Below are 19,611 nucleotides of genomic sequence, written 5' to 3'. Positions count from 1 at the left end.
AAGCAAACTGTATTCTAAGCAGCAGTGTCAGGCCTATCTGAACTGCTCTTTGACTTGAGAACAGCTGATATATAGCTAACAAGTAGAAAGGGTCTTAATGTGACCCACAAGAGATATATTTCATACCCCTAAAAGGTTGTCTCCATTTTAGACTTACAGTGACATTGAAATCTATCTTTTGTATTTTCCTTGTTTGCCACTGCAAGTTTCAAAACAAGATAGCACTAAGTTTCAGGGTTTTATGTCAATAGTAATCACTGTGTTAAAACTATGTGTAGCGATGTAGAAAGTCAGCCAGAGTTTAGAGAATTGAACACTGGTCTTATAATGAAATTAGTTTGGGTTTGAGGTTTTACTCTCTCACTTGCTGGCTGTGTGAACTTGAGAAAGTATCTTTATCCCAGTGGTATCCACATGAAACATATAACGTACATATACAAAGGGAAAATTTTTTTAATTCTTGAGAATAGCCTTTAATTTTAGAGTTTACAATGTGATAGTTTAATTTTAAATATCCCTGTAAAACATTTTTTTCTATAATTCATTATTTATGAGTTAAAAAATCCATCTCACAGGAGGGGAAAGGAGGAAAGAGTGGCTATATATCTCTTACCTGTCTTCCATCAATCAGAAGGATATTTAAATTAATACTTGTTTTTTTAAGCAAAGACTCCCTGTAAGTCCCTCACATCCTACTTTGACACACTATAATCTGCTAATCAAATTGCCACACACCCAGCTTAGACACTCAACAGTAGGAGTTTTGGTGGAGGTGTCCCACGAGAACAGAAGCTCCCCAAGGGCAGGATTCAGGTCTGTTAGGTTCAGTGTTTTTATCCTCAATGCCTGGCTCAGCTCCTGGGACATATAATAAATTTTGTGTGACTGAAGCCTCAATCACTAAAGGTAAGGACATCCTTTTATAGTCAAAGGATTGAATGAGGTACATTAAGAAATTATTAGATGAATGAAAAGGTTCAAAAATAGAGCCTGAAGGGGGCACTCTATGTAAGGTGTAGCTGGTAGAATTACTCAGCGCCAAATCTACCATGCCTCCGCAGGCTGCCTATTATTAATACATAACACAGACATCATAAGGCAGAAATCATTTCAAAGTGAAACACTGAGCATATTATAGTATGTATATATTCAAGAGATAGTGTCAACACAATTCTGGGTATAAACTATATAAGAAAGACAACATAAGTGAACTAACCTTTCATTGCTGTTCATAAATTGAAACCAATCTTTCCTATGAAAAGGAGAAAAAGTGGTTGGACAAATTAATGTTTAGTGAGTATGTGTTGAACTCATTTGAATTCTACACATTTGGACAATGACTGTTTGACTTGAGGGGGCAGGGAGATACACAGACACACAGACGCACACACACACACACACACACACACACACATATCCTATGAATCAGAAAGAATGTTTAGTTCATACCTCAGAATTCCTTACTTAGTCCCCTGGGATGAACCATAGTTATAACATTATGTGTGATGCTTTCAAATCATAACTCATTCCACTGGCTTAGCGTAGCCCACAAGCCTATAGAAATGGGACTTAGAAAGCTGGAGTCTCTGATGACTGTATCTTGGCCCATCAGCTAGCTCTTGGATGAAATGCTAGAGAGGCTTAGCCACCTCTGCTTTTGATGGATGGAAGCACAGCTAAGTGCAGCTAAGAGTTTTCCTGAAGATCTACGAAGGGTAGGATATGTGAGTCATCACTGTACCTGTTGCCACATGCCAACTGAACCAATTCCAAGATCTCCCAGCTACTCCCTTTCAAAGCCTCTGCTTCATGTCCTGGTGGACTGACTTCTCCATATTCCTCCCACATTCTTGATGCTCTGATTGCCATTGTTTTTACTGCAAGATGCTTTTGCAATTTCTGCACTATTTGGGATATTCCTGGTAGGGTACATTGTAGTAAAGGATTGGCAGCATTTTGGATTACATATGCAGCTTTATGTATTTGTGTTATAAGTGAGATCCATTTCTGGCTCTGGTGACTCTGGATAGGTCACTTACCTGGAGTCAGTCAAAATGCAAAGTTCAAGGGCATAGTCCTGCAGGCTGCCAAGTCTGCTCAAAACCTCTGACACCATCTGCAAAGTTAGAGGGGAAAGTCCACACAAGACCACCCTTACTTTTGACACCAACTGCAAGTTTGGGGGATTCCCAAAACCACCCTCGAGTATGACAGTCATGAGAAGGACTCACAGAACCGAAAGCTGTTATATTTATGGTTATGGTTTATTAAAAGGCAAGGGTGCATATTAAAATCAGAAAGTGAATTGAGGCAAAGGGCAGAGTCTGGAAGGATTCCAAATGTGAAGTTTCTATGGTCCTCAGGACATCGCTACCCTCTCAGCATCCATGTGTGATCATGTACATAGAGTATTGCCAATCAGGGAGGCTCCTGCAAGTTTCCAGTTTAAGAGTTTTTATTGAGGCTCCATTACTTAGACAGGATTGAATGATTACCCTCATGGTTGAACTCAGCATCCAGGTCAAATAATACTTCGCCCCCACCCTAAATCACATGGTTGGTCTCTATGGTATGGCCAGCTCCCACCTTAAGACTGTCAGGTGTGTTCAGCCCCCACCATAAACGAACGCATTCTACCGGGTGTGATACAGATTACCTCCCAGAAGTCAAGGGCAAAGGCCAGCACTCTCTTTGGACAAGTCCAAAATCTTTACTACACATTACTTAACAACTCTGAGACTCAGTTTTCTCATCTATAAAATGAGAATAATCATGTCAACCTTATGAATTTTAGGCCTTAATTCATAAAAGGTGAAACAATTTTCTAGATTTAAAAAAATCCCACTTTAGAGAATCCTTTGAGATTTCTGCTAAACTAGAGTAGTTTCTGTGTCTGGCTCAAATATTGTAAATAACTCTTGCCTCCAAACCCCACATTCCAAAGAGTTCTTCGATAATTCTCATTGCACAATATCCTCAAGAGCAGACACTCTCTATTATCAGGAGAACTAGCCCATCACAGTGGAGAGTCCACTGGGTCAAGCACTGGTAGAAAAGCTGGTTCCAGCCCTCATCAGATCTCTGATCTAGGGCAAGCCATTTAACTTCTCTAAGCCTCAAGTCCCTCATCTAAACATGGAGATATCACACCTGCCAGGTCTGCCTCACAGGGTTGTAAAATAAAATGGATTTCATATATATGTGAAAATGCTTGTTAAGCAAAGTTTATCAAAGGTAATGGTGAAGTCAAGCCCTCAGGTGTTGGAACTTCTATCCCCAGGAGACTGGAGCCCTGGAAAGTGCTGAAGAAAGTGATCGATGTACCACAGGAAGTGTCCTTTAGGTCACATCCAAATCAACGGAACAATTTGTACGCGGATCACTGAATTTCCTCCTCCAACTCCCCTCAGTACTTTTATGTGTTCTCCATTTCTTGATTAAGTAGCATTTGGGATATTTTACTCCTATACTCTCTCCTTAGCACTTATTCAATCATAAATACTTAATTGGAAGATAAGAGCTTCAAAAATTTGTTTAGAATATACAGTACTTTGACAGATAAGGGTGATATACTGTCCCATGTAAGTTTTTGTTCTTTCAGAAACTCTGAGACCTCTTTGTTTATGAAACCTGATGCTGGGCTGGGTCACCCTCCCTCACTCCCTGGAGTTCTGGGAGAAACGCCCTGCTCCAGCCAGTGGGCAGAGCCCTAAGCCCTCTTCTTTTCCTGCCCCAGTGAGCTGGCTGGATAACTAGGAAGGAAGGATTTCCCTTAAGTCTTAAAAGGCAGTTCCTGCTTCTTTTCCACCAGGCCCAGTTCAGTTCAGCACCTCATACCTCCACAGAGCCAAGTAGACATAAGAGGACAGGGACGGTGCACTCAAACCAAACACTCCATAAGCCACCAGAGCTGCAAAAACTCCACAACCCCATCACTCTACCTTCTATTCTCCAGGACCTATAATGTCTTCTCTCTTCCTTCCAAAGTTCCCCTCCCCCATTCCTGCCCCAGACCCCCTCCCCGCTTCCTTTGAACTTAGGGAGAATGAAGAGAGAAGGAAGAAAGAAGGTGACTAGTTATCATGCACTGCCTTTTCCATCAGCAGGATTGGCGTCCTTTCATGATCACTAGTACTTCTCTTGCAAAGCTCAGTGAGTAGGGTCAGATGTAGCCCAGACCTGGTACCTGGGAGGTCTGTTCATTCACAGAGGGAGGGGGGAGGGAAGCAGGAAGGAAGGAGGGAGCCACAGAGCTCCAGCCTTGACACTCATTACCCCCCAAGGAGAGCTGCTTAATGGCACCTAACTCGGCTCTAGATGCTGTGGGCCAGCCCAGAAATGCAATTTCTTCCCATTTTGATGAATGATTGATAAGCTCTGAATGGTTCAGTGCTGAAGAGACCAATTTTCCTCACCTGTGCTCTGCTGCTGCTGAGGGCAGATGAGATTTCAGAAGCCAAAAAGCAACATGCATTGTTCCTGAAATGGAAGCCTGTTTCCTGCGAAGGCCGGTGCGACTTTACCACAATCCGTCCCAAAGACCAAACAGAAGGAGACTGCGTGTCTTCATCTGACGTGGTGCAGAGCCAACCTGTCAGAAACTTCGTCTGCTCATGTAAGAGGTAGAAGAAATAGGAATTTCAAATGAGGTTTGGGGCTGTAATTTAAAGAGGCAGGCACAGCCATCATTTCTAGACAAACTATTGCTGTGTTCAGTGTTGCAATGTCAGGGTCTGGCAGAGCTCGGAGGGCACACTCCTGCTGGCCCAGGGAGATAGGCTTGAGGGAAACAAACAGGGATGGTGCCTCACTAGGGCCAATGGCCAAGCGACTCACTACCACGCTGGGACCAGGGCAAGGCGAGAGGCCCTGGAGACAGCAGATGTACCGAGAGGGCCTTCTGACAGTAGCTGTGGGCTTTGACAGAGCAGCACAGCCAGCCCACAGTGTCAGGGCAGGGAGGTGGCCCAGGGAATTAACACATTCCTCCTGACCACCCATCGTTTGCTGAGGCCTTCCCCTGGCGTCACCCAGTCACAAGTCTGAAGACCAAGGAGCTGGCGGATGCAGCCCAGAACAGAGCATGAAAAATTGCAAGTGGGTCTGGAAGGAGAAACACAACTAGTCAATACGTGCTCTATACTATGTGGGAATACACCATGTGCTGTGGGTGGAATTTTGTCCCCAAAAAAGATCCATGCAAGCTCTAACTCTTGGTACCCATAAATGTGACCTTATTTGGAAATAGGGTCTTTGCAGATTGAGGTCATACTGGATAGGGTGGCCCTAATCCAATGCCTGGTGTTCTTAGAAGGAAAAATTGGAACCAGACCAGGGATTATGCTATGTGGCTACAGACTGGAGAGATGCACCTACAAACCAAAACATGCCAAGGATGGCCAGCCACCACCAGAAGGTGGAAGAGGCAAGACAAGGTCCTCCCCTAGAGGCTTTGAAGAGTCCAAGGCCCTGCTTCTCCCTTGATTTTGGACTTCCAGTCCCCAGAGCTGTGAAACAATCAATTTATTTAAGCCACCCAAATTTGAGGTAATTTATCACAGCAGCCACAGAAAACTAAGAGACCTCGTATACAATAGATGATATATAGATCCTGTATTAGCACCAAATGTTCCTGTGTTTCAGACAAAATATGACACATGAAAGATTATTCCAGCAGCAATGCTCCTGCAAAGGAAGACGAGTTGTGGTTTTAAAAGAAAAGGGCAGTGGGCTTACTAGTGTTCATGAATTCTGTAGTGCTGACCATTCTAGATAACCAGTTCCTGGGCAAGGCAACTTTTCCTATAACTAACCTATATATGACATTTGTGGGATTATGTTAGAAGCGTTTCTATATACTCTAAAGCAGTGGTCCTCAGCCAAGGGCTATTATCACCCCCCTCCCAACCACACACACACACACACACACACACACACACACACACACACACCTTGAGCCATTTAGCAATGTCTGGGGACATTTTTGGTGGTCACAATTAGAGGCGTTGCTCATATCTAGTGCACAGAGGCGGTTAAGCACCCCACAGCTGCCAGGCCAGCCCCCATCACAGAGAATTATCTGTTGCAAAGCGTCAACAGTGTTGAGGCTGAGAAGCCCTGAGCCACAGGAATATTGCAGGAATGTGAGGTGGGAAAATAATTTGTCAGTGCATTAACAGTGAACAAATCCGTTTTAACCCTATGAAGTTTATCAGAAGCCGTAATCTCAGAGATGCCAGATGACGCTTCTCACCAGGAGCTGCAAATGCAGGCTCCCCAGTCCCCCTCTCACTTGTTCACTGACAGCGTTTCTAACCGTGCTTTGATTCTCCCATCTGTGAAATGGGGATCAAAAATAGTACCGAGTGTTGTTAGGGTGAGTAAAGGAGCAAAGGCAGGAAATGTGTTTGACCTGTTCCCTGTTGCACAGTAACTTCCCCTATAATGCCAACTACAACTATTATTATCATCATTATTATTATCAACATGAGCATTATTACAACTGCTACTACCTGAGTCTTGGGGACCATACACCCCACCAATATTTTGGTCCAGAATAACTCTCTCATCTCACTTCTGTGTTTTCACTGTTTTGACATTACCTGACTCCATGCGATCTCTGGAAAAATGAATTGCTGATTTCAGACAAAAATTCTAAAACTAACCCCAAATCCTCTCACCAAAACATATTAACCTGTAGCTAAATGCTAATGGAAGTCTTGCTTTCCTTGAATGATCGTTGCTAAGACAGCCTCAGTCTTCCTTTGCCATTTCCTTATTTCATACATAAAATGAAAAACATCCCTAGACTCTATTTGTTTTTTTCTTAATTTGGCCAGAACAATCTTGGATTTTTCACTGCTCAGTAGTGTGTCTAAGAAATATTTCTATTGTTTCTATGCAAATTAAGCTGGTTACATGGTTTGGTAACCTTATTTAAGTTTGTTTTAACTTATCATAGGTCTTTTAAAAAGGTGGAAGGCTGCTTTCCCTAAATCATGGAAAAAGATATGGCTCAGTCTCTCTAAGCAGAGGTTTTGTATACTTTATCTCAAGTAATCCTCATAAAAACCAGGCAAAGGAGGTATTTTTATTTGGTTTTGGATTATGAAACTAAGTCCCTGAGAGATTAAATAACTTGCCAAACATCACACAGTTTCTAAGTGGCTGAGCCTGGACTGGAACCCAGAGCTGTCCTTCCCCAGAGCCAGTGCCCTTGCCCAGACTCACCGTGCTCTGGGCCTTCACAGGGGTGGACACCTGAGGAGGTGATTGCAGTGAGTGTCCCCACTGGGCTGCAGAGTTTCTACCTAATTCATCTGCAGCAAAAACCTGATGAAGAGCAGTCACTTCTCTTACCAAAGACTCTCTCCAACAGCTTTTAAAACACCTGTGAAACATCCCAGGCCTCATCCTGGTACCAAGTCCACCACTTTGCTGCCCCTTATTTCACATGTGATTTGCATCATCCACCCACCCTGCCATCCAGGCCCTGATGGTCTTTGAGCTCAGAGGGCAGGAATGCCTGGGGTTATCTCAAAGGGGATTCCAAAGAAACCCAACAGGATGGGGCAAGAGGACAGGGATGTTTGTCCTTTGCCCTCATTCCCTCATGCAACCTGAGTTCGTTCTCTCCCATCTTAATTTATTCTAGATCTTGGGCACCCAGCGGGGCTTGTATTCCTGACAGACTGTGATGCTCTCTCTCTCTCTCACATCCTGTAATTCACCGTTCAAAGGGTGCAGAATAAACCAGAAGCAGACTTAACACGTAGCATTTGTTGAGCACTTACCCAGGCCCTGTGCCAAGAACTTTTCACCGACCGTCAGCAGTATGGAATTGTATTGAGAAAAACGAAAAGAATGAGTGTGAGGAACCTCCTCTGACATTTGACTTCCAGCAAACACGAGGCACCGAATGCCGCAGAATAGCAGTGGGGGCTACTGTTGTTTAGGGTTATATCGCATCCTGCAACATTAGTCACTGGCTGACCCTCATCCGCTAGCCTCCTTCTTGTCTCCAAAATGATGGTCTTTAAAGGAAAGGGAAAAAAAGAGTTGCAAGACCATGACAAAGTCTGACATTCAAAAAACATCACAAGTTCACATAAATGGCAATATTTTAAAACTAAAAATTTGCATGATCTGTCTGAACTCTACTAAGAGCATTTATACCATGAAGAATATTTGTGGCTGCAGATTACCAAAAGCAGCTGGAGCCAGAGTGTCTTTTTTATCACTTGGCTGCTGTTACGTACTTGCTTTTGTCTTTTAGCAAAACAACCTACTGCAAGAAAAAAATCAATAATATCCCTTTTAAAATTCAGAAATACTTTCCCAAACAGTTATGCACAATTTCCACCCACAGCATCTTAACTGTTTAGCTCTTACTTGGCACACATGCATATATGGAAATATACGTCATCAGGGTCTCACATGTATCAATATAATAGCACAGTAGCTATAATCTCATTAATCTCATAATCTTATTTGTTCTTCAACACTATTCTGATAAGTAACAGGAAAACTATTTTAAAATGCACTCTAAGCTACGGTGAGAAGTTTAAAGACAGCTCATTTCAGCTCTGTCTAAGAATTGGGCATTCTTAATGCAAGATCCTAAATAATGAAAAAGAAACAGGTCTATTTAATAATAGAGAGTAGACCAAGATAGAAATGGCACCACCATCTGCCTACCTGTCCTCTTCTCTCACATCTCTGGTTCCAGGACAGGATCCTCTCAGGGCTCTGTGCTAACAGCTCCTGGGCATAGCTGACACAGTGATGGAGATAGAGAGAGAGATACTTCCTGTGTCAGGAGCACGGAGCTGTACCCAGAGCACCATCTCCCAGTTTGACACCAGCTGCAGTACACAGTCTGCCACCTCCCCGCCTTGCCCTTTGCCTTCATTATGGCACCAGTTTTCACCGATTCCTCTCCCCCTAAAGCTGCTACACCAGACTCTGGGCTTCTTTACATTCCTGAGATCCCCTCTGTGAGGGGTGTGTGGTGGAGGGAGTGTGTCTAAGGACTTGAGTGCTTGTCTTGCTCAGGAAGTCATGTTACTGACACTTAGGAGCCATAACTTTTTTATGGCCAGATTTTATTGGCCCTTACAAAGCTATGTCTGAGCCGTGGTACATTTTAACCAAAACATAATACCACAACCTGAAGATTTTAGTGTGCCTTCCATTTTTACCTTCCCTTACATTCTATAGAGAATTTCCTATTTGTAGGCTTATGGAATTATCAGGAAAAGAACTTTAATAAATATCTTAATAACAACTATACTGTCTTCTAGTTAATATGAGGAGACTGAGCTTCCGGAAGGTGTCAAGCCCACCCCACCTATCATTCAGTGAGGTCTCCTGAGCAGAGCCCAGGGCTTTCTCTTTCGAGCTCATTTTTCCCAGTGTTAAGTTAGTCAGGTTGCAGTCTCTCATTTGTCAATAGCGAAGGAAGCAACTTAATTCTCTACTAAATTTCTGTTTCACTCAGGGACCTGATTGCAGATAAGCCAGACACATTCCAGAATTAGGATCTGGGCTCCCAGGGTCAGGGCTGGGGTTACTGGGGTTAGAGGTTGTGAGAAGATCCATGGGGTCCTCTAGAGGGCGAGCTGCCAGATAAAGGCTGAGACTGAGGATGGCCCCTCCCAGAGGGAGGGCCTGTGGGAAGGAGGAGGAAGGAGACACCTAGGCTGCTTGACCTCAGCCCTATCTTGGCTAAATGCAGTCGTGACCCAGAGAGGACCAGAGGGGCAAAGGGGGAGAGTGCCGGGGGGTAAGGATAGAGGCGGCAGAAGAGACAGAAAGACACGGGCGAAGGGAAGTCATGGAGACTCATGACAGATAAAATGTGCCTGAGACACACGTGATCAGGAAAACAGAAAAGAAGAAATGCGAAAGAAATGGGTGCATGTTTTATGTTGCAAAAACTCAAAAATAATGATATCAGGTTTGAAAGTGACTCCTAAGTGGGGAAAAAATAACTTTCTGCTTTTCCATTTCTTTGTTTACGTATAATCCCAAAGAATCTGTCCACGTAGGCCACATACAGTCTATGGAGGCTCACAGCTGCCCCAGATACGAAGCTAGAGTTTATGTTGTCTCGTGCTGTGATTGCCAGGGGGTCGCATTCTCATTTCTGTGTGGGGGAATAAAAGCAAGAAGAGATACCATGACCAAGTTTGTGCGGGCAGGAGCCTGCAGGACCATTCACTTGGCGAAGGACTCGACCAAAACTCCAGCACCTAATCCCTTTTCCACATCTGCCTGTCAGCTCTGCCTGTCTGTCGGTGCCTCCTGCAGACTGAAAGAGCACATGTGGCCGGACCTTGAGGTGGACACACATAGCTGGCGCTTTCTTACGTTAATCACACACACACTTGGCTTTGAAATACCTCTGTGTATTTAGTGCACAGGGAAGTATATTGAGGTTTAAAGTGAAGAATGCTGCGCCACCGCCGCTTTAATCTTCTCTGACCAGACTCCAAATCCCACAGCCATGTTTCATGTGACCAGACGAGCCAGGACTCCAACAACTGCACAGAGCCCTGGTCAGGCTCAATATGTTTTCCTCACCATCTTGCTCTTCAAATTTAAGGTTTAAAATAAACACAAAGGAAAATCTGCAGGGAAGTTTCTGGAGGGTAGCAGTGGGCAAATGACTGTGGCCAGCTGCTTGTAGACTGTTTCATTGCAAGGGGAGGGATGGAAGTGGGCGTGGTGGTGTCAGGGCTGATTTTTCAGGAATTTCTAGAATAAATATTAGTGTAAAATGTGAGAAGAAACAGCAGTTTTAGCCAGAATGTTCCTTCACTGGAAAATCATAAGTCATCTAATCAAGACAAGGAGAATGCATTATTAGGATGTTCAAACTCATGAAATTTGACTAACTCATCCACTGATTAAGCTATTCAAAAAGTCATTGTATCATTGTTTACATATTTTGTACATGTGTTATGCTTTGTTTTATTGTAATCAATTAGTGATTTCTTAGAAATTCATTATTCACTAGTCAGTTTTTTTAAGTCCATGAATAGGTTTTCAGCCAGATCAATTTTAAGACACAGAGCCAGTTACAGTTTAATTCTGAAAAATCATATAGGAAAGATATATGAGAAACAGACTGTATTTCTTCCAGTTTTATAGCAATTGCAGTAGGTACATTTTAAGTGTTTATATAGTAAAAAGGGCAGGTTTATTTGTGTCTTTTTTTTTTTTTTTTTTTTTTTTTTTTTGCGGTACGCGGGTCTCTCACTGTTGTGGTCTCTCCCACTGCGGAGCACAGGCTCCGGACGTGCAGGCTCAGTGGCCATGGCTCACGGGCCTCGCCGCTCCGCGGCATGTGGGATCTTCCCGGACCGGAGCACGAGCCCGTGTCCCCTGCATCAGCAGGCAGACTCTCAACCACTGCGCCACCAGGGAAGCCCTGTGTCTATTATTTCATCAGTGTTTTCTTCCCCGTAAGTTTTCTAAATGTGTCAGATGGATTGCTTGCTGTTGATCAGGCTCTGATTGTATTTGTGGGTCGATGTTGGGACACCTTTGTTCAAGGCGGGGCTGCTCACCTGACACCATGCACCTTCCTCTCTCACATCATCATCCTTCCAAGAGATACCTGAGGACAGACACCCATGCCCAGTAACCCCGTGTCCCACCAACTTCCACCACTGTACTCGCCACATGGATGTTTAGCTGATGACATTTCAGAAACACCAAGTTTTCACAGTGGAGGTTGGACACTAACCTCACAAATCTTGAAGTATAAATTCGTTATGGTTTTATTGCTCTTTTTCATTGTATCATTCTGGCCTTAATATTAAATCGTTGCTGATTAAACACAGAAATGAGTAGAAAAAATACGAATAATTATTTTAGATCATTTTAAGTTATTCAAATACTGCTATAGTTGACACTAAAAATATTACTAAAGAAGACCCTTTTGTTACCGGCTGCGGCGGGGTGGCAGGGCCGGGGCCAGCAGGAGGGCCGGGGTCAGCAGGAGGCCCGGCGCCCACGGTGTACGTGCTGCCGTGCCGAGGGGCGCCGTGTGGCCGGGGTCCGGGCCTGCTGCCACTGCTGGCAGTTGTGCATCATGAAAGATGAGCCAGCAGAGGCAGAGCTAATTTTGTGTGATGCTCTTCATCTTGCCTATAAGAGTGATAACAAGAAGGCCATCACTTACACTTACGATTGGGTGGGAAAACTTTTTAAACCAACAATGAGTTATCTGCTTGGAAGGGCCATGGAACAGGAAGACAATGCAATAATAGAAATCTCTCTAAAGCTGGCCACTATTTATGCTGCTCAGAATAGACAGGAATTGGCTCTTGTTGGTTATGAATTCTGCATTTCAACTCTAGAGGAAAAAATTGAAGAGAAAAGGAATTATCAGAAGACACTTTGTCAGTGGAAGAGAAAGCCAACACCCACCTCCTCTTGGGCACGTGCCTAGACACCCATGCCCGCTACCTTCTGTTCTCCAAGCAGCCATCACAGGCACAAAGGATGAATGAAAAAGCTTTGCAGATTTCTGAAGAAATACTAGGAGAAAGACACCCACAGACCATCGTGCTGCTGAGTGACCTGGCCACCACCCTGGATGCACAGGGCCGCTCCGATGAGGCCTGTGTTCACGCGCAGAGGGCATCAGACCTGGCGAGACAGGTGGGGCACCCTGAGCTCCACGTGCTGCTCAGGAATCTAACTGCGATCCTGATGCACAGAGAACGATATGCACAAGCAGAAGAGATCTACCAGGAAGCACTGAAGCGAGCAAAGCTGAAAAGAGATGAGGTTTCTCTGCAGCACATCAGGGAAGAACTGGCTGAGATGTCAAGAAAAAGGAGACCTTTGTCGTAACCTTATCAAGCTCTAGACCTCTTTTTGTTGTAGGGAATTTATAGTAACACCTCTTTTTCTAGTCCCAGTGGCACCCTGATCAATGGCTTAAATTCCTTATCCTTGATACTCAAGTCCCCTCAACTTAGCCTTGCTGGAGGATAAGCTGTATACACGGCCATGTTTGTTTTGCAAAGAAAACTTTCACCCCCACCTGATTTTGCTTCTAGGGATGGGTGTCAGTTAATGCTTTTCATTGTAGCAGATGGTTGGTTAGGTGCTGTCCATGCTGGTCCGAGAATAACTCTAGATTAAGAGGGGCCAGTTTCCCTCTGGGGTGGGGTCTGGCATTTCAGCCAGCCAGGAGTCTCTCCCACAAGAGTTTTGTCCACCAATTTGCTGTCTTCTCTTATCAATACCTGGCAGAACAGAGCTACCGGTCTCATGGCAAAGGGGGATGACGGTGAATTATTTTCTCTTATAGTCTACCTCCTGAAGCCCAGTGTGGGATTTAATGCATAAAAAAGTAGTATCTTGGCTTGCCACCAGCATCCAGCATGAAGTTTTTTTTTTTTTTTTTAGAATTTTATTTTATTTTTATTTTTTATTGAAATATAGTTGATTTTATTTACTTTTTTAACATCTTTATTGGGGTATAATTGCTTTACAATGGTGTGTTAGTTTCTGCTTTATAACAAAGTGAACCAGTTATACATATACATATGTTCCCATATCTCTTCCCTCTTGCGTCTCCCTCCCTCCCACCCTCCCTATCCCACCCCTCCAGGCGGTCACAAAGCACCGAGCCAATATCCCTGTGCCACAGCATGAAGTTTTAAAGTGGGAATTAGGCACTTGAAAGCATAGTGCCCATTTGATTATAAATAAAAGTGAACTGTATGTTTTTGTATGTATCTGGTTATATACAACTGTGAAAAAAGGAGGGCAAGGAATGATGACGCCCTGTATCCCTGCTCTCTGAGCATTCACTCCTCTGCACCTGGTCACGGTGTCTCCAAACCCTCTGACTCCGAGTGGGGCCCTGTAGGTGTAGTGTTGAAAGCTTCCCAGTCATTCTGATGTGTCTCGCTGGTGCTGTAGAAGAACCAGTGCCCTGGACCCTAGCTCTGGCTTTTGGAGTTTGGGTCTCAGTATCCTCGTGTGTAGTGAGAGTCTCTCTTAGTCCTGGAAGAAGGCATCTGGTGGATGACCTTACCTGGATAGGCCGCTGTGTTGACAGCCTTATCACACTGCCTCAGAGTGTGTAAAGTACACAACACAGGGTACTTTAAAAACACTTTAAACATTGCATCTGCTTCACAGGTACTTTAAAACATCGATGATGTTTTCACCCCAGCAGTTCTGCGGTTCTTCTAGGTACCACGAAGGAACCCTGTTGCTGCTGGTATGCCGGTGGGGGTGGGGTGGGCAGGATAAACTTATAGTTGGGTTCCTGTGTACATACTGGGAGAACCCTTTCATAATAAACTAGACACTCTACAATAAAATAAAACAAAAGGAAGAAGACCCTTTTGCATGAGGCCCCCATCTTTTTCCCTTTTCTGCCCACTGGTACCACCATCAGACTCAAGTCAACTTCAGCTGCCTGGACTGATCCTGATCTAACAGAGGGATATTTAAACAGCTCCAAGAGTCTTATCTCCATCTCGATATTACACCATTGCAGTTCTGATAACTAGGTTTTCACCTCATTTCCAAGCACTGGTCCCACCTGTGGGTCTTTTACCCGGGTTTCTTCTATGGTCCCAGTTTTTCAGTACCAAATCTCATAACCTACCTTGCAATAACAGCAGTAGTAATAAAAATAATAACACATCTTTGAGTAATAATAACACATCGTTGAATAATAATAGCAATAATTACATTCTTGAGCACTTGCTACATGCCAGGCAGTTTTCAAAATGCATTACACACATTAATTCATTTAATATGTGCATCGGAGGTGCCCCCTTTGCCAGCTTTCCTCCTAGAATTGTAAACCGACTGGGAACTTTGTCCACGAGCAGAAGCCTCTCTCTGCATGGAGCGCAGCCTTAACACTAAGGGTCTTGATCCCTTCATCCCATTATTGAAGTGTTGTCTACATCAATTTCTACTGGATTTTAGGGCCCTTAGCATTTCATTTTATACCCTCCCATCCACTCCTGCTGTAGCTTGTCCTGACTACAACCTCAAGACAGACAACTTCTGCAACCAGAGCCTGCAGTTGGTCAGCTGCCCAGGAATCCCTGCCTCCTCAGAGGAAGGGGGCAATAGGGGGCAGTAGTGGTGCCAAGCTCGCCTTTCCTCACCGGCCCTGCTTTGCTGTCAGTTACTGACATGTCCTAGTAAATCCTGAAATGCATCTCTCTACGGCATTCATGTCAGGGCCAAACATCACCATGTCCACAGGGTACTTGATGGAACGAACTGATTCATACTAATTCCATGTAGCAAGAAACTATAAAACAGGACCTTATTGTACTTATTTGCAAAATGTTTTAAAATTATCTTTAAAGGGTTTCTTTCAGAGTAGGTAATAAATACTCCCCAGAAACCCTAAGCATAGCAATCAGCATATGTGAAGTAATCAAAAGAATAAAACAATATGTTTAATCAAGAAGAATACAACTCTTTCTGGGTCATGCTAGAGAAATGAGGTAACAGGACAGGCTCAGCGTCAAGCAATTAGGAGTTTTAATGTTGGTCTGCCATTTACCAGCTGCATGAGGTAAGGAATTTAAGTTCTGCATCTGTTTCTTCATCTGTTAAATAGAAATGCTGCGACACTTCTATCTTTCAGTGCTGCAGTGGGGTTTCAAAATATGGCATTTCAAAGTGCCTGGCACAGAGTGTGGCACAAATACATGCTCAGTAGTGGTGAGGACGCTAGTGATGTAATGATGATGACCATGGCCATGGCCATGGACCATGGATATATGCTATTTGGCTCTCTGGGAGAGACCACAGGATGAGCATTTGGTAACTGATGAATGAAACATCAAAAGAGAAGAATGGAAAAAGGAAAAGGAAGGGAAAGGGGAAAAAGAGCTAAGATAGTTTAAAAACTAGAAGAGGCAGAAAAAAGTAGAGCAATACAAAACCAGCCTTGTGGCCCCTGGCATCGTAAACATTTCCTAGAAGCTTCATAAGTTGATTTTTCTTTTCTCAGCCATTGCAGAATATTTCAATATCTGCCTGGGTTGCACTGAGGACCCTTAACCCAACTAAGTTTTGCTCTGTTTTTAAAAACACTGATTCTCAGGGAATTTGCAATGATTTAAATTAATCACATGAAACTAAAGGTATGTACTACACTATGCTACAAACTCAAGTTATAACTGAGTTGGCTGTCTAGTAGAAAGAAATAAAGAATCAGAACATTCATAAGTACCTAGAATGATATTTACCTAAGAACAGCAAAAGCAGGAAGTAGTGCAGACATAAAGTGAGACCTGAAAGTCAGCATTATTCTGTCAGGCTTTCCTGAGGCAGACACCCCAAATGCCATCCAATCCCGCCACAGAAGACAATCCTCATGAGAATTTTGAAAAGACAAGTTGAGTCGTATGTTGGAACAAATGATGGGTTTTTACTCTCCCACAACACCAAATTGTTGAAAGATTTCAGAGGTTGTATAAATAAAATATGAATATCGAAGTTCATAGTTCCCCTTCCACAAGTTTATCTTTGTTTATGTGAAGAATTGAAAATCAAAATGTGAGTTGACATTAGCTATTCCTTCCATAGTAATGTCTGATTTTGTCAATGAGGGGAAAAAAGTTCAAATATGTTCATTATCTCATTAAAATCAACTGCCCACCCTTCTCCCTTTCTGATTTTCGTTACCTAAAAAAATCTGGTCTTGTTGTTCACAGTCCGATCTGCTTAACGCTCAGCTCTCATATCCCCCATGTTCTTGTCTGCTCTAACCTGTAGTTTCAAACCAAATCAAAACCCTTAGTTCAGAGTTTACATTTATGCCAAATTTATGTGAGGCAACAATGCAACATAACCTCCAAAAAAGGTAAGTATCATCCTAGAGATAAGAGAAGTACAATATTCAGAATGCAAGAGGTGCTGGTCCCATTTCACTTTTGGAAAAAAAAAAAAAAAAGCACTACACCTAACATATTATTTATATCTCTTAAAGGTTTTAGGGATTCTTCCATTCCTGAGTTCAGAACCAGCCAAAAAATAAGACACAGGAGACCAACAGGTTAAACTGTCAGCTTTATTACTGATAAATTGATTGGAGAAAGTGACCTTAGATCTGTGGACAAAAGAGCCTATTACTACTGTACCCTACAAGCCCTTCCTGCATCCCAGCACCGCCCACACACACAAAGCCTCCCTCAGTGACTGGGGGAGAGTCTGGAGCTGCCTCTGCCTGGGGCAGGGAAGGGAGGGTAAGGGAAGATTACTGTCCTTTTATATTAATAGATTTGTTCCACCCAATTAGCTCACCAGTCATCACCTAACAAGTGAGTGGCTGGCTTCTCTGTAGGAAAGAGTGAGTGAGGGATGGACTAGAGGCCAAGAGTCTCATTCCAGTAGGGGTCCTTCAACATAGAAACGTTAACCAAATGAAAGGAGAGTCCTTCTCAACAACACTCAATTCTAGACTCCTCATCAGATAAAATCTGAGCATGTTGACACCATGACCAGGATAGTTCGGACCTTTGAAACCCTGTATCATAATCACAAATTGCTGTAAGGGTAGAACTATGTGAAATTAACACCTTCCTTCCAACTGCTAAATGAGTGGTGGATTTGTCTGCATGGCCCTGTGGCAGAGGCCAAAATTCTACTTGTCCCCCAGTATTTCCTGCATCCTGTTCAGTTAGGCAAGGCCATGTGTCTAGTCCTGCCCAGTGAATTGTGAGCAGGGCTGACGTGTCACCTGCAGCCTAAGGCAAGTCTGTTCTTGGTTCTTGGGTCTCTCTTACCCACTGCTGCAGTGACCTGGGGCCTCTGTCAACCTAAGTCTTGAGTGAATGAGAGAGACGTTCAAGAAGGCAAGGCCATGGCCACGGGGAACAGTGAGGAAGGAAGTGCTTCCCAGAGCGTAGAATCAATTCTGAATCCAGGTACATTCTTCATCCCCTGAAGAGGAGGCCTATAAAATATCTGTTCAGCAAGATTTCAGAATTGCTGCAGATCAGTGAATGCTGGGCACCTCTTACTCCTTACCATTCTGAATGGAGTGTTGACTCTGTTCTGTCACTGTATGTTGGGTGTGAGGGATGCAAAGAACCTCTCTTTTTAGTTTACAAGTTTCTGGAGCAAGAGTGACCATATGCAGACCTCATACAGAGGCTATCATGGGACTCCTCAAAAATCCCAACCTGAAGCTCAAAGCCTTGATTTGCTGTGACTTTAAGCTGCCTCCCCTGTGGAGGAGCTAGGTGAAATCTATATTTGGAAAAAGAAGAGCAAAGGTATGTTGGTGGCCAGAAGGAAAGACTAAGGTGGTGACAGTGTTGCTCACCAAATGCTCTGGTTCAACGAGGCTAAGCGCCGAGGTCTTGTCAATAAGCTGTGGACGGAAGTGACTCCAGGTATCTGTCCCTGTATCTAAGACAAGAGACTAAGGAAACTTTATGTTGAGAGAGCAGAGCCACAGCAGAGCCTGAAACATTCCTGGTGCGTCACTACACGCTGCAGGACAACTTTCCTGGAAAGTTACAGGGACCTATAGGCATTTCATGAAATTACTAAATTAAACCACTAAGATTTAGGGTTTTGCTTCTTTCTGCAGCATAGCCTAGCTTATCCTGCCTGAGATGAAACACAGGGAGCAGAATTCTGAAGTTCTGGAAAGTTACAGGGACCTATAGGCATTTCATGAAATTACTAAGTTAAACCACTAAGATTTAGGGTTTTGCTTCTTACTGCAGCATAGCCTAGCTTATCCTGCCTGAGATGAAACACAGGGAGCAGAATTCTGAAGTTCCTCAGAGATCAGTCCGGATCCTATTTTCCTTCTAACTCTATGGGCTCTTCCTAGAGGATCTTATACATTCTCATGACTTTAAATACCATCTATAGGTAGGTAAGCCTACTCCCAAGTTGCCCCTGGCAGCTCTGAATTGTACTTGCCATCCTGGCAAAATTAGTTGTGCCCCTTTCATTTTCAAATATGCCCTGGTTCGGATAATTAAATAATATAGCACCTTATTTATATGTCAACTACTGTCAAATCTCTATTTCCAATCCCAGGCCTCTTTTAGAGCTTCACACATAGACTATGCAGCCATACAAGCAACACCTCCATTTGTATATATCACAAGCATAGGCATCTCAAGCTTAACATTTCCTATACTGAAATTTTTTCTTCTCACCTTTGCAATCTGCTGCTTCTCCAATATGCCACATGCCATGTACCCATTTGGTCAAGTTAGAAACATGATGTCATCTGTGACACCTGCCTCCTCATCGCCCACATCCAATGTCTCACCAAGGCCTGTCAATTCCACCTCTGAAATACATCACAAACCACGCACATCTTCTCATCTCTACTGCCACAACCTGATCCAAGTCGCCACTATTCTGGGCCCTGCAATAGCTTCCTGACTAGTCTCTACTCTTGCTTCTACTCTGGACACAGCGGCAAGAATGACCTTTAAAACTTAAATTAGATCATGTCCTTTCCTAGCTTCAGACCATTCAGTGATTCTAAAAACAGAATCCTCAATTCTGGTCCATAAGGTCCTGCATGATTTTGTACCTGTCAACTTTCCTGGCCTTTACTTCCCACCTCCC

At 43.6% G+C, this 19,611-nt stretch overlaps 1 pseudogene across 1 annotated transcript; it reads left to right on the top strand.

Annotated features, from left to right (window-relative positions):
• Positions 1 to 11,891: 11,891 nt before the first annotated feature.
• LOC307185932 (tetratricopeptide repeat protein 19, mitochondrial-like) lies at positions 11,892 to 12,867 on the top strand (annotated as a pseudogene). Its single transcript has one exon. The product of its transcript is annotated as a tetratricopeptide repeat protein 19, mitochondrial-like (transcript).
• Positions 12,868 to 19,611: the final 6,744 nt, after the last annotated feature.

This window comes from Stenella coeruleoalba (assembly GCF_951394435.1).
Source record: "Stenella coeruleoalba genome assembly, chromosome: 4".
Taxonomy (NCBI): Eukaryota; Metazoa; Chordata; class Mammalia; order Artiodactyla; family Delphinidae; genus Stenella; species Stenella coeruleoalba.
This window is presented reverse-complemented; position numbering and strand designations above follow the sequence as displayed.